The sequence below is a fragment of the Nuphar pumila genome, chromosome 4, assembly GCF_984573655.1.
Source record: "Nuphar pumila chromosome 4, dmNupPumi1.hap1.1, whole genome shotgun sequence".
Taxonomy (NCBI): domain Eukaryota; kingdom Viridiplantae; phylum Streptophyta; class Magnoliopsida; order Nymphaeales; family Nymphaeaceae; genus Nuphar; species Nuphar pumila.
In genome coordinates, this window is record NC_143252.1 from 120,150,781 (window position 1) to 120,163,992 (window position 13,212).

General features: G+C 39.3%; 1 non-coding gene and 1 pseudogene across 1 annotated transcript; one reads left to right on the top strand and one right to left on the bottom strand.

The window, feature by feature from the left end:
* Window positions 1-1,178: 1,178 nt before the first annotated feature.
* TRNAM-CAU (transfer RNA methionine (anticodon CAU)) lies at window positions 1,179-1,264 on the top strand. Its single transcript is given in 2 exon segments — window positions 1,179-1,216; window positions 1,229-1,264. It is a non-coding gene; the product is annotated as a tRNA-Met (tRNA).
* Window positions 1,265-3,330: 2,066 nt separating this feature from the next.
* Window positions 3,331-5,796, bottom strand: LOC149840821 (endochitinase EP3 pseudogene; annotated as a pseudogene).
* Between the last annotated feature and the right edge of the window lie 7,416 nt (window positions 5,797-13,212).

The following is a 13,212-nucleotide window of genomic DNA, read 5'->3' on the forward strand; positions in this document are numbered from 1 at the left end:
TGAGGGAACGTGTTTCTCCCTCTCCCATCTTTTCTTCGTCTTCTTTGCAAGCCGTCAGCCAAGGAGGGAACATCTTTTCTCCCTCCTTTCTTTCATCGGTCTCTCTCACATCCCTACTAATTGGCAAGGGAGAGACGTATCTCCTCGCCGCTCCCTCTCCCTACACCTGTCTCGTTGCCCAAAACTCGCAGAGACTCATCCTATCAAGGGTCGACCTCTAACACATGATTTGTGCGTACATACGGTTTGAATGGGGATTGTCTATCAATAAAATTAAGGGAAAAAAAAAAACATATATTCATAATGGGGAAAACAAGGCAAAATAGTTTATACTTATGCTAATACGGTGACTAGGGGTGTCAACGGGCCTGGTTTACCTAGACTCGACCCGAACCAAACCCAATAGGGTCCAGGTATGGTGATAAATAGGAAGATCCGATTAAGACTCGGGTCCGAACCTGAAGGTCCGATTAATACATGGACCCGGGTATAGTTTGTGAAATTTTTTACCAGACCCAGACCCGACCCGAGTTTTGATTAAGACCCATAAATTTTCAATGTAAAAATGATAAAAAAATATGGTTTTGTCGGGTATGGTCCGGGTTCGGTTAATGTAGTTCTTATCGGGTTTGGGTATGATCTTTCTTATAGTGGACCCAATTAAAATGGAGTCTGGACCTGATTAAAACTTGCTCTGAACCCGATATCATACCTGAAAATCTGGTCCAAGTCTAGTTCCACCTGGTCTGAACCAAACCCGACCCGTCACACCCATAATGATGACTGAGGTGGATCCATGATGACATCCATTTAAAGTGGAATGATATTTTCCCCTTGGTTTGGGAATATTTTGATAAAAATAAATAACAAAACAAAATAAAATAACTTATTAGCAAATCTTGGTTTTAAAAAAATGATGGAATTTGAGAGTTTTTTAAAATATATCATTTTTTATCTAAAAATTAATAATATCACGATGTATTCAACATTTAATGTGGTCATGGAAATATTGCACTTTTCAGAAAAATAGGATGCGATATTTGGCACCATGGGTGGAACTCAAGTGTCAAGTTTCAGTCCCAATCTGCTAAATTTACAAAAACTGTTTGGAAATGCGCGAAAAGGGTAAGCACAAGTAGTTGATATTTAAACATAAACTAGGTTTGATATCACAACATGGGGTGGTGGCGCAGTTGGTTAGCGCGTAGGTCTCATAGCTATACGAGTGATCCTGAGGTCGAGAGTTCGAGCCTCTCTCACCCCAATTCCCTTTTTTTACTTTTTCTTCAAAGGTTTGAGCCTACTCGCCCCCACTTCGATCATTTTGATTTTGAGCCGACCACGCTGACGGAACGAGTTGGACCAATCAAGGCCTTTGATCATGCCGAAAAACTTCACTCTTTTTTAAGCCCATTATCGTGCGAGCCGAACCAAACTGGGCCTCCTATATTCCGAGATTTTTATGCTAGGCTTGATCTACGTCTGATATTGACAAAAAAAAAGAAGAAAACCAAAACAAAAACTTGTGCTAAACTACTATTAATTTTGGGCTAGTAAACAAGCCTAACAAAACAAACATAGGGCTTTTAAGTTGGGCTCATACTTATGGCAAGGCCGAGGTGAGCTTGGGCACATGTCAAACCCGGAGTTAAATGAGCCGAGTTTAAGCTGGCTTGTTAATTTTAAAAAAATATATGAATTTTGAAATTACAAATAATAAAAATTGGACTTCTAAACCAGCTATTGTCAGTATCGGTGTGAATTTTCTTTTTAGTTTGGATCAATGGACCAATGTTGTCAGTATGGTTGTGTATCGGCCTATACATATGGTATCGGCAGAAAATCGATACTCTTCACACCCGAATCAGCTATTTTTAAATAAATATAAAAACTTTAAATGTTTTTTAATATTATTTTATTGGCTTTAACACGTGTCACATTCTGATTGATACATAATAATTTTTAATTATTTTTTGGCCCATTCAGAATGATTCACTTGAGTATCAGTATAGGCCGATACACCTGAATCGTTGGATACCGATACTGACGACATTGAAATGGACCAAGGGACAATACTTTGCCATGGCTTGTAAAAGGGCAACTGGAATAGGGCTGCAAAATGGTTAAATACGGGCCGTTTCATGCATGATCCAAATTTTGTGCGCTTGGTCTGAATTAAAAAGTGAGCCAATGATGTAAGATTGCAACCCTATCCAAACCATATGTGATAATACTGGATCCAACAAAAACATATCCAAAACATATTCCTTGCATGTAAAAAAATGTTATTGGATCGGATTTTGATTGATCTTATCGAATCTGAATCAAAAAGTGATTTGATGAAGACAATCCAAGTACGATCCAAGTGCCTAGTTCTTTTGTTTTTTGGATTATCAAAGGAAAAAACCCTTCATCACCGACTGCACATTGGCTGACCTTCAGTTGGTAAAACACTTCGAAGTGCCCGTGCCTACCAAGGAATACACCTAGCTTTCAGCCTTGTAGCAAGTAGGGGTGGGCATCGGGCCGGCTCAGCCTGATCAATGGCCTGACTCGTTTACTAACGGACCGGGTTTTGGCTGTTGGTTCTTAACAGACTTGGTTTGAAGAGAAGCCCATGGCCCGGCCCATTGGCCCAACGGGGCGAATGTGAAGTGGGCTGGGCTGGCCCAATCTTAAAATGCATAAATGCTTGATTAAATCACATAAACATAAATGCATCCGCTTGTTTTGACCAAGGTAAAGGAAGCTCTCCCACAGTGTGTTTCGATCCTTGGCTGTCCTTTCAGCTGATGTCATCTTGCTAGTTGCTGCTCATACAGGATTTTTTTGGCAATTCAAAAATCAACTCTTAACAAAATACAAAATTTTGTGATTTAAAAAATCATATTTTCTTTGAAAAATTAATCCAAGGATAGATTTTTACTAAATCGACCACACTGAATCCATCTATAGGGTCAAGTCACAACTTGTATCATAAGATTTAAGAGGGGTAGACCCAAGGGGTTGGGGGTAGTTGGATGGGGTCTAGACAGTTTGACGGGCAGTGTAGGTTCAAATCCCATGGGCATCACCCTCCTGCATAAGCCGAAGCTTGGCGATTCCTTGGGGTCGAGTCGGAGTTTTACTGACAGGGCCAGCATGGCTAGGTCCCTGCGCCTGGGACAGTTTCTCCAAGTAAAAAAAAAATTTAAGAGGGTATGAAGATGGGCGATGACATAGAGGATGAGTGAAACCAAACTTACCAGAAAGGCCCTATCCTGTGTTTGTTTATGTGGTACAAATTGTCTAGCTCATCGTTTAGATCATTGAAAACCATTCATCTCAAAATTCATCCACAAGCAACTAGAATACTTGATTTAATTAAGTAGTAGTAATGATCGATACAACTCTCATCTTCTCATCACATATATCCCTGTATAATAGCTTAAGACAGAGAACCTCTTATTATGATATTACGCATTATTATAACTAATCATTATTTATTACGGCTCAATGGTCAGAGCCTATATCATTCTTTCTCTCATTTGAAACAAATTGAGTCAACAGGTGAGATTGTCGCCTGGTGAGACCCCCAGCTTCTGGCAATAGGCCGTGTAGTAGCCCACACGGGCCTGCATGGTTGCAGTGTTCTTGCCATCACATTCTAGTGCACCATTGATGGCTCGGATGGTCGCGCCGAACCCTTGACCATTGACCATGACCCAGTGCACATTGGTCATCCAGAACCATAGGGCTGTTTTGAACGAGATGACCACGTCATTGGCGACCGTCTCCGGTGCGTTAAGCCCATTGAACCCGATGCTGTTTCCGGCTGCCCCGTAATTGTAGTTCCATGACAATTGGAGCGGTCCGCGCCCGTAGTAGCCCTTCCCAGGGACGCATGGATACTGGGTGAAGCTCGGGTCACAGTAGTTCTTTGAAGCTCCATCTATTTCTTCAATGTAGCAGAAATCTGCAAGAGTTGTGGTCCATACCATTTTAAATCAAGATCCACATAGTCTGGATCCTCACCTTTAACCTGACCCGGTAGGATTAGATCCAGACTCAATTTTGTTGGTTAGTTAAATTTAATGGGTCTTGTGTGGAAGGATCCATATACAGCTCATTAGAGCCAGACCAACGGGGGGCGGGGGGGGGGGGGGGGCTCGGCTTGTTTGGTAGGAGATGTTAGTGCACGTCACCTTGTATTAGGACGTTGCAAGTTCAAAACCCAATAGTACATTGTATAACTGGTGGGGGTCTGCTTAACCCCAGCTTGCCTATCAAAGGAAAACGGCCCATTTAGTGCCAGATCTGGCTAGGGTAGGAGTAGTTCCATAGATTGGTCCTGGGTCAGATATAATCAGACCCATTTGTATCACGTTTGAAGAAATGGGGGTTTACATGATTCTTATGCGACCAGTCCACGATAACATGTGGATATAGATTGGATCCAAACAATGTCCATGACTCATTGGGTTGCCTCTGAAGATATTCAAACCCGAGAACCTTTGTTAAAATAGAGTGACCTAATCAGTGTAGCCATTGTATCCAACCCCTACACAAAATCGTTTAAACGGGTCTGAAGCTAGACTTGTTCATGGGTTGACCCCTTCACAGCTCTAATTGTTGTGCCATGGATAGGATGTAGGGTTGCAAATGGGCAATGCGCCAATCTTGATGTTGACATAAGTTGTATATCAAAAATAGGGGCTGCAAAGAGATCGGATACCCTGAATCTGAATTTTGTGTAATAGATCTGAATCTGACTGGATCTGAATACGATACATTATGTAAATGTAAATGTAAATGTGAATCCAGATCCGAAATATGTGTAACTAACACTGGATCTGGTAAAAGTAGACCAAAATCAAGTTTTTACATTAATGTGCAAATGGGTCAGATTAGATCGAATCCAAACGTTGATCTGGCTTAAAACATCGATCCAAATCCAATCCGCATCTAGAAATAATCTAAATGGGTAAATTTGAACCTTTCAGATCTTATTTTTTCCGTATCCAGAAATAAAGTGTGGTTTCGGATCAGAGGTATGAACAAACCTGGTCCATTTATACCCCCAATCAAGAAGAAAAACCACGTCCACACTTGCTGGAACAAGGCGAGCCATACAAACCTGATCCATTTGACCAAGTCTTGAAGTTAAAGGCCAACTGTATCAGCCTTATTGAGGCTGCTTGGGCCGGGCCTAGTCTAGCCTGCTTACCATTGGTTCAACAGCTCAATTTACATAGGAACTAGTCAAAGCATCACTGACTTAGCTCAGTCAAACTGGGCTGCACCAAGCATGGTACCAACATGACTTGATCAACCAAAGTAACGCGGCGCCTCTACTAATAATTAACTTCATCAGCTTAATGTTAAATGCTGCTATAAGTCCAGAAATAAGAAAAGAAACTTACGTCCGGTCTCATGTGTCACATGCGCAAAGAAGGCGGCAATCTCACGCTTAGAGTCATCGGCGCTTCCGGTCGTTCCGAACCCAGGGTATGAACCAAGTGCATTAAGGAAGGCATCACGAGTATAAAAGTTCTTGCCAGCACAGCTAGAGGCAGCCTGGTTAATTATCCCATTAAAGAAGTCTGATGTAACTATACCAGCTACCGAACCGCCACCAGAACTATAACAAGGTCCTTGTCGGCAACCGTCACCGCAATATGGATCGCCGGTGCCACAGTAACCCCATTTACTACAACAGAGGTTTGGAGCACAACCACAATTCTGACCCACAGTGGAGTCCAGCCAGAAACCGGCAAGGATTCCAACCAAGAAGGCCAATGCTAGCGTGTGATGCATGTTTGCTACTAGTTATGAAGCAAGAAATTGAGTGTTGAGAGATGGGAATTGTGCTGATGTCTATTTATAGCCAAGGCATGGCTCATCCAAACTCACCAAAGTCTTCAAGAATCTCTGCCTAATTTTGTCCATTTTATATTGTTGAAATTGACTAGGTTTAAGTTTCAATTCTCTGGTAAAATTTTTTATACATCTCTATTATGCATTTTTGACATGAGTTACCTAAGACTCTGCCGGCTGTTAAAAAGAAAAAAAATGGAAATACATCTCTATTATGCATTTTTTTCACTTACAAGTAAATTTCAGGTGCTAGCTTTAACCCTCAGAGGTTTATTTAGTTCTTTCATCTTTCCTATAACTCCAAACTTTAAACTTGAGTTAGCCCCAAGGGGCTTGGTGCAGTGGAAGGGGCCTTGGCCACTAGACGGGTGGTTAGGGTTTCATTCCCATGAGCATCAGCCCCTTGCATAAACGAGAGCAAGGGATAAGCCCTTGCTAGGCCGAAGTTTGGCGACTTCATGAGAGCAAGGGGTGCAGCAAGAGTTTACACCACCGAGACAATGACCGTAAGTAAAGCAGTAAATAGATATTTATTATTTTATAATAATGTTAACTAAAGGTAAAGAATAGAAGTTATTTGCCTTTACAATAATTTAAGTTTAGAGGTTCAAGTTTAAGAATTATAGGATGGATATTAATTAATAGTAATAATAAGTTGCTTAAAAGTAGCTGCACCTACCTCGTAGAAATAATGGACATAAGCTACATTTTCTTGTACAATGGATGCTGTTTTTTTTTTAGGTAAAGACATGATTTTTTTAAGTCATGAAATTTTGCTACATTGAAGAACTTCAAAACCTATAGGTATGTCACAATTACATGATCCAAAACTTGTTTCTACTAAGAAATATACAAAGATCATATCTATGGGGTCTGATCAACTAAAAAATTGAGAAAATATGAGATTTTATAGTTTTAACTAGGTGGGTGCCCTATCATTACTAATTAATTAAAGAAAATTCTCAAAAAGGCACCTAAAGTTTGGCCATTCATAAAAAAAAAAGGAACCTAAGTCTTGGAAAATTTTAAAAATGCGACTAAAAATTTCATCTTAATTGAAAAAGCCCAAGAGATTACTAACATCAAATTTGCTGTTAAAAGTGATGTAGAATTATTATTTTACCCTCAACATCATATTTTAAAAAATGCACCTAAAAAAAAGGGAAGGGGGCTTTGAAAAGTTAACTAGTAAATTAACTCCAGTGATAAGATGAAAGTTTGTTTTTAATTAACCGTGCAAAAATTTAAGTGCCTTTTTAAAATTTTCCAAAACATAAATGTGTGTTTCATTAGCCAAACTTTATGTGCATTTTTTAAAAAAAATCATTAATTAATGCTAAAATTTTTCTTTTAAGAAAACTTTCTTTTAGAGACCTATCTTCTGCCTAAAATTTTATAAAGAGGCTGCACTTTTCTCATATTTCTGATACAAGGTTTAATTCTTTCTGACAATTGTCAAAGAAGGACTTGATGCGACCTATCATTACCCTTAGCCATTTCTTTCTTTCTCCACTGTCCCATCCTGTGTTTAAAGGGGCAATCATGTGTTTCATAGTATATAAAACAAGAACTTTACAAAACCATAAAAATATTTCCCACAATTTTGTTTGAGGGAGGCTAAACCAAGATCCATATTTGACACTTCTTGGGAAACATTCGATGTGGATTTGGGATTGAGAAAAGTTTGGTAACTGAGATGGAATATCATGCAAAATGCAGTTCGAATAAGAAATTTTTATTTTTGTTTCAGTTAAAAATTCCTGTTTTTTAGTTAGAAAAATCGTGTAAACACCAACGGAGAGGGCCTGGACGTGAACAAGGCGGCCTTGACTGTTGACTCCTGCGAAGTAGTTGAGGAAACGTGAAGATAATGATCTTTGACTGCTAACCTTTAATCTGAAACCGTCCATTGATCTCCACCAGTGAACATCTGCCGTCCAATTTGCAACACCCCATTACATGAGCCAACAATATGTCCATTTTAACACGTCCATTTATGTCTGCTAAGACGTGTCTCTCAATGTGTCTGTGTCACAATGGAATGCTGATGTATGTTTGAAAAGCTGTATCTTCAGACTTGAGTTTGGCTGCAATCCCATTGGTGTTTTATTGAACCTAGATCCTGATATATCACAATCACAAGAAGAATAGATAAGGTGAAAACCCATTTAGCTGCGAAATTAGCATAAACCGACAAGCCCTAACATTGTTTCTTTTGATTATTAGCTAAAGAAATAAGGCAACTGCCAAAGTGACTGGTCAAGTGATGAAAGAAACAAATGAATGAGAAAAAAGACAGACAGATGATCGGTGCAAGTGCCACTAAAATACAATGATCAGGTGCAAATTGAGGAGGTGGGTAAGGGATGACAATAAAAGGTGAAGGAACAGGAGTAGAAAGTATGTGATCCTATTAGGGATGTGTGACCCTTTGATGTAGTTTTTTTTGTCTGATCAATCTGCTAAAAGTTTGTAGGGCATTATGCATGGTTGGTAAACAAGCAGAACGAACCCAACAGGGAATGCCAGTGGATTGAGCCCGTGACTCGGATCCAGTTCGCGTTTAGCTGAGCCAAGCTCGAGCTTGGCTCATCCCTAAATGAGATGAGCCGAAAACGAGCTGGCTCCTGCAAAAATATTTTATGTTACTTATACATGGAATACATATATTATATATATATATATATATATATATATATATATATATATATATATATTAAACATCATAGTTCATATTTTCTGTATATATTTTTTTATGGATTCAGATGTGAGCAACTGTTGAACCCGACATGGTTAGATCAACACCCAGAAGTAAAAAAGATTACTACTGAATTTAAATCCATTGTGCTTAAATAGCTAACCAGATATGCAGGTCACGTGTAATCATATTTCGATGTTGATGTGATTCAAATGCAAAACTCTAAGCCGAGTCTGAATCTATGCTGTATCTCTCAATAAATCCAACTAAATGGATATGGATTCAGTTAAATATCCAATCCAAACCTGAACAGTTGGCATGCTTGGGCAACCGGCCCACGGGCTACCAGGGCGGCTTGACGGGCCTGAGTTATTTATTAATTTTTTAATAATATAAAATTTCAAAAATTAACTATTACATAATAACTTGGATAACTACTACTATTTACCTAATTAGTTGCATGAGAACTTGCAATTTGTTAATTATTACTATTTATCTAATTAGGAATTAGTTGTATGGGGACTTGCTATTCTCTCATTATCCCATAATTTCAATCCAGCACTTATGCATTTTAAGATTGGGTTAGGCCGAATCCAGCACGCTTTACATTGGCCCATTGGGCCAATGGGCCGGGCCAGCCCGATGCCCACCCCTAGTTACTATGATGTCAATGAATACATAAAGTGCCCATGAGGTAATACAAAATATTGCATGAAGGGTCAGCTGAACAGGGCCAACTTCATGAACCCTTTTTTCCGGTTATTCACGCTGTTTGGTCTAATGCCTACTGATGCATTCAAATAATCAAGAAGATTATTTATAATGGGAAAGCCTTTGGTGAAGATGTGCATACAATAGGTATAAGTTGAAACCTATAAGTGAATGTTGCTTTGACCTCGCAAATGCGTTCAGCACAATCAATTTGTTAGGGATTAACATGGATCATGCTTTTTGACAAAAAAAAAATCACAATTTTTTTTATGCATTTATGGCCATCATTTTTTTTATCTTCAGGAAAACTTGCACACACACCAGCTCTCCCTTTGTTTGGTAGGAGCTGTTAGTGCATGCTGTTAGCATAAAATGAATCACGAAAGAGCCACTTACCAGATGTGGCCTTGGACAATCCGAACAACTCTTTAGTAGATGCGGGCGGTTGGTGTTCTCCTTAGCAAATCAATGCCCTCAATGAGCCTAAGCCAGAATGTCGAGAGGTGAGCAGGACCCTTGAACCCAGAGAAAGAGAGACCACACACGAATGTGGTACTCAACAACCATGTATGCTCTCATGGTAGTCCTCATCAAGCTACCATTGATCTCTCCTATTTATAGGGAGATTTGAGAGATGCCCATAATGGATCCATAATGGAAACTAGTGGAGGTCTTTAATAAGCATGAATAGACACTTATGAGACCTTATAACTATCCTGTAACTTCTAAAACCCAAGAGCCACACCCATATATGTCTTTTGATGTGCCCATGTCAATAGGCATATTAAGAATACCTTTATGAATGAATTTGTCTCTTTAATATTGTTATTCTGTTATTCTCTCTACCCAAATTAAAGATACTTTATATAAAATCAACAATACACAAAATCATAGAGAATGAATTTAGTTTCATAAATGTGATCACATATAACTATAATGTGATGTCATACATCAGAAGAAATCAAACAGACCAATCCCCATTACATGTTAAAAATATAATCTTGATGCTAGCCCTTTAGTAAAGAGATTCGCAGTCATTTTCTTCGTATCGATTATATCAATACACACTAAATGATTCTTGATCCTTTCTTTAACAATGAAGTACCTTAAGTCTATGTGTCAACATAAGGTAGAGCTCTTGTTGTTATTCGAGAATGACACAATAACTTCATTATCATATAAGATCTTTAGTAGCCTTTCAATAGAGTTTGTTATACCAAGACCCATATGAAGCTTTTAATTCATATGGTCTGAGATAAAATATTATTTAAATCAATAAGTTAAGTTTCAATGGCTTTCATACATTTTTTCATTGTCCTACAGTGAGAGATGATACCTCAAATATTCTTAGCCACTCGCGATTGCAAAAGCAACAGGCTAAAATTATTTGAGCACTCTCACTTCTCATAAATAGCTTTCTGAGCACTCCCACTTCTCATAGACAACTTTCTCTTTGGTTGTGTTATTCTCTGTATGAGCGAGAGATTAATCGCTCTATACGAGATTCATATCGAAAAGGTAAATGTGCGATCCTTTATTATTCACTTTTTCTAAGATAAGCATAATAGAGTTATTATCGTTTCACTTTAGTAAAAACAATAATACTCTAAACTGCTTTGCCTCTTCAATTCTCAAGGAATTGACTTCGATTAGTGAAACTAGCAGATCATGTAACCAGACATAATTTAGCACTATACCTTTGGGTATGAACATGCTTCATGGACTGATATACATATCTACTATTACACTCTTTGTGAATTTGGAACACAATGACCTACCTCTCGGTAGAATCATTGTTTCATAAAGTCACACAATCTCAATACCGAATTTCAATCTCAACACGGTCTAAGAAACCCTCAATCAACAAAACTGAGATCACTTTGGTGATGACTAGAGTAAGTTGATCAAAATCTTTTACCGCAAGTTCATGTAAAGCATGTCATAACACAAATAAAGTGTATACATTCATAATCTTGTGCTTAAAAAATCATGGATAACTCAAAAAATAACATGAAACACACCTTATATCATGTTAAAGTTACTAAAAAGTAACAAAAATATGCATTTACAAGTCATATTTAAGATTACATTTTAAAACGGCCTAAACGGATCCTTGAAAACCCTAAATCGGTCACAAAAAGCCTTGAACTGGTCACAAAAACCCTGAACTAGTCTAGAAAATCATCGAAACGATAAAAAAAACCTCAAACCGATCATAAGAGGCCCAAATTGGTCTCATAAACTATTGAACTGATTCTAAAAGGACTGAACCGATCCCTAAAATCCTAGAACCAGTCCCAAAATGCATGAATTAGTCTAAGAAACTACTGAACCAGTTTCCAAGATGCTTGAATCAGTTTCAGAATGACTGAATCAGTTCCAAAAACCTTAGAACCGGTCTCAGGAACCCCATAACCGATCCTAGAAGGACCGTATCGATTCTTGGACCGGTTCTATCCTTAATGGGTTAAATAGTCTGGTTCTGGACCAGATCTGGCCCATGGTTACTGACTTGGTCCACTCAGAAACAGTAATGGGTCCTCAATCAGGTCTCAACGGGTTAGGACCAGACTCGATCAACTAGGAACCTCAATGGGTCCGGGTCTCGGACCGGGTTTGACAGGGTCAGATTGAAACCCAATCCACCTGAAACCTATAACAGGTCCAGGTCTTGGACTGGTTTCAACCTAGTCAGACTTAGACCCGATCCACCAGGAGCCCACAATGGGTCTGGGTCTTTGATCGGATCCAACATGGTCGGACTCAGACTTGGTCCACCCGAAACCCACAATGGGTCCAGGTCGTGGGCTGGGTCTGACATGGTCGATCATGGATCCGATCCACCCGAAACCCCTAATGGGTCCCAGACCAGATCCAACCGGATCAAGCACAGACTTGATCCATCGGTCCCTCAAATGGGTATGATCTGGATCAGGTCCCACCATGTCGAGTGCAGACCTGATCCACTCAGACCCACTAATGGGTCATATAATGCTCTTCTAGAAATACAACCTACTGGATATCTCAAATGCCGACAAGGTTTGAACAAAAGTTGCTCAAAATTTAATTGCGAACAACTTTTGTTTCGATGTTGTTACAAAATTTCATGCCGATTCACCAAAAAATGCAAATTAAGGGGCCAAACTGCGCATAGACAAATTTCTGCCAAAATTATGTTGAGCTGTCAGAAAAGATGCCGAAATCTCTCCACACAAATTCGATGATGCTCAAATCACTCAGACAGAATCCTCACATGTCAATAAACTTAGATCCACTGGCAGATTGTAGATCTTCCGTTGAATATGGCTAAAATTTAAGGATATACAGTAAAGATCACCTCAATAGTTCCTGACGGACAGCCAACCGAATGGCTGGCTGAAACGACTATGGCTGGCGGTGGGTCGCTTGTCAATGCTTCTTCCATCTTTGTCTGACATCACAAAACCAAATGGAAGTCTTACAAAGGAGAACAACGTCGACAAAATGTTTTGGCAAGCGTCGCATGAACGTCAGCACACCCACTCCCCGAATATATGTAACAGATGCATTGTGTAGGCTCATAACTTAATGTTAACGTAAACGGGAATGTAAAAAAAAAAACACATACCGATAGTCATCATAGTGGAAATAGACAAAAAGAGCATTGACATGGGTGCTTGGCGTTCTCCTCCGCCAATCAACGCCCTCAATGAGCCCATGCCAGAATGTCGAAAGGTAAGTAGGATCCTTGAATCCAGAGAGAGATCACACACGAATGTGGCACTTAACAACCACGTATGCCCCCATGGTAGTCCTCGTCAAGCTACCATGGATCTCTCCTATTTATAGGAAGATTTGGGAGAGGCGCATAATGGGTCTATAATGTTCACTAATAAAGGTCCCTAATGGGCATAAATTGATATCATATCACCTCCAAACCCCAAGAGCCATACTCATATATGTCCTTT